Source organism: Lepus europaeus, unplaced genomic scaffold (assembly GCF_033115175.1).
Source record: "Lepus europaeus isolate LE1 unplaced genomic scaffold, mLepTim1.pri SCAFFOLD_456, whole genome shotgun sequence".
NCBI classification, from domain to species: domain Eukaryota; kingdom Metazoa; phylum Chordata; class Mammalia; order Lagomorpha; family Leporidae; genus Lepus; species Lepus europaeus.
In genome coordinates this window covers 48631-51872 of record NW_026909332.1, presented here as the reverse complement: position 1 = coordinate 51872, position 3242 = coordinate 48631, and positions in this window count along the sequence as shown.

The following is a 3242-nucleotide window of genomic DNA, read 5'->3' as shown; positions in this document are numbered from 1 at the left end:
TGGCAGGGGCTAAACACCTAGGACTCTTTTTTTGTATTTTGATTTTTTAAATTTTATTTAATAAATATAAATTTCCAAAGTACAACTTTTGGATTATAGTGGCTCCCCCCCATAACCTCCCTCTCACCACAACCATCCTATCTCCTACTCCCTCTCTCATCCCATTCTTCAAGATTCATTTTCAATTATCTTTAGAGAAGACCAACTTAGTATATGCTAAGTAAAGATTTCAACAGTTTGCACCACACAGATTTAAAATGTGTTCCCCAGGCCATTAGTGGAATGCTGGATTGGAAGTGGAACAGCCTGGAGAACTGGAGCCCATATGAGATAACAGTGTTGCAGGCTGCGGCTTTCCTTTGTAGGCCACAAAGCTAGTCCCTGGAAGGGCTTTTCGAATTTGAGTAAGAACATGGCTCTGACATTTCTTTTACAATGAAAAGTTTATAGCAATCTATAATATAAAATATGCAGATTATGGTGTATCAACACCATACAATCAATTAAAGAATAGGCTAAATGGGGAAATCCAGAAACAAAGCAGAACCTACTTCAGTATTGGCAGTGACTTTCATGGATGATGGAATCAAAGTGTTATTGTTCATGTTAATGCTTCTAGAATTTCTTTTTTTCCAAAATGAACAACATTTTCTATAGAATAAAGGAAAAAAAATTGCCCATGGTCTTCTAGCTTGATAAAATCTCACTTATTATAGTTTTGACACCTTTTTCTATCCAAGTTTTTTTACACAAGTATAATCATGATGTACATACATTGTTTTACCCTCCTTTTAAACAAGACATGAATTTATTTATATGAGAGGTTTTACATACAGCATTGAATGCATGATGCATAAAAATATATAATGTGAGCTGTGTTAACTAAAGATGTTCTCTAACATATTATTTAAATAGCAGAAGATAAGCCACACAATGGGAGGTAATACTTGTAAAACATATAGCCACAAGGATTGCCTGCAAATTTTATGAAGCCTGTGACATTTACTAAGGTGATAAATCCTCCAACTTAAACCTAACTAAATTGAGTTATATTTACATAGGATATATGCAGATTAGAAATAAATACATACAATATATTGAAAAATAGGGAATTGTGAGATAAAAGAATGAATGTTTCATAAAATTAATAAAAATTAAATGCCAATGAGGTAGAAACACTACATATTTATAAAATGGTCTGAATAAACAATCATGATGGTGCCAATTGTTTACTAGCATATAGAGTATTCAAAAATATTATTCATAACTGGTCAAAATAGCTAAATCCTTCACAAGATATCAGGATAAGTTATTATAAAGCCTGTGATAATATCATCATACAGTGCAGGAAAGATGTCCTGATAGATTTACCCAGCTAACTTGAAAGCTTAAACCCATAACCTAGGATAAAAACATATACAACAGCTTTATTCATAGTGCCTAAAACCTGAATGGAATCACAATGTTCTTTAGTAGATAAACAGAGAGCCAAGCTGTCCCAGTAGGTGGAGGCTCTTGAATGCACATGGGATTAGGAAATATGGGGCATGGACACTGGACATGGGGACACAAGAGAAAAGGCATGGGCTGGAGTCACAGGGGTTCCAGAGACAAAAGGAAGACATTGGCTTCAGGTAAGTAGCACACAGACAACTGAAGGAAGCCACAGTTGTAGGCAAAGGGCAGAGTGGTACCCAAAGGCTTCCATGAACTGGGAGTAAAGGGATGAAGTCACTGCAGGGAAGGAGAAAGGTCACTCTATAAAGAGAAGAATTGGAGACACAGAAGTCCTGACAGGTTGTATTGGACAAGAGAGGTTAGTGTTTAGGGAAAATTAGGGCTACATACAGAGTGGCTGAGGACACATGAGGACTGGCATGGTGTGCAGGCACAGCAGGAGACTTGAAGAGAGATGTGCTGTACATAAAAGGGATGAGGACTCTCACACCTGGTACATGCTGCTGACACAAGGAATAGAAGCGTTAAAGAGCTGGTTTGGATGACACTTTTTAAATGGCAAAAATATCAAAATGAACAAGGGTCCCAAATAAAGGAGATGTTGAAATCGCAAATAACATATGGGTTTTAGGAACAGGATTAGAGATATGCAAAGTGAGCAGACACATGGAACTGGAAACATTAGGAGGCAGACAGGGAATATTACTGGATTTGGAAACACAGCAAAAAGTACAGTAGTTGGAGATCTGCTTAGAGAAAATTTAGAGCCTCAAGTGATTGAGAACCAGTCATTATGGCTTCCTTTTTTAAAATTGATTTATTTATCTGGATGAGAGAGAGAGATTGAGACAGACAGAGAGAGAGAGAGAGAGAGAGAGAGAGAGAATCTTCCATCGATCCACTGGTTCATTCCCCAAATGGTTTTAATGGCCAGAGCTGGGCCAGTCTGAAGCCAGGAGCCAGGAGCTTCTTCTGGATTCCCCATATAAGTGTAGGGGGCAAGCATTTTGGCAATCTCTTGCTGTCTTTTCCAGGCCATTAGCAGGTAGCTGAACTGCAAATAGGGCAGCATGGAGTCAAACTGGCACCAATATGGAATGCTGGGGTTGCAGGTGGAAGCTTTACCCACTATGCCACAATGCCAGCCCCCTGTAGTTTCTTTCTTAAGAACTAAAATTAACTATAGAATGAACCATACAATAGAGGCAAGTAAAAACAGGCAGGCATCAATGAAATACCCATAGAAAAATACACAATAGAAATAAGGGAAAAGAGTTTTTAAAGCATATTACCAAAATTAATAAAAACTAGTATAAGTCATTAAGGATATAAAAGAGAAATACCTACAAACAACCAGCTTAATCAATCCAAATAGCATCATCTTCAAAAAATTTTCTTTTTTTTTTCTTTTTAAAGATTTATTTATTTATTTCAAAGTCAGAGTTCCAGGGGAGGCAGCAGAGTAAAGAAAAAAAAGAAAAACAAAGAGCTACACACATACACATGAACACACACACACATACAGAGAGAGAGAGAGAGAGAGAGAGAGAGATCTTCCATCCCTTGGGTCACTACCTAAATGGCTACAGTGGCTAGGGATGCAAAATCCAGGAGTGAGGAGCCAGGAGCTTCATCTTGGTCTCCTGTGGGGTTGCAGGGGTTCAAACACTTGGGCCACCTTCAGCTACTTTCCCAGGACACTTAGTGGGCTGCTACATCAGAAGTGAAGCACATGGGACTCAAACTGGTGCCTTTATGGGATGTTGGCATCCCAGGCAGCAGCA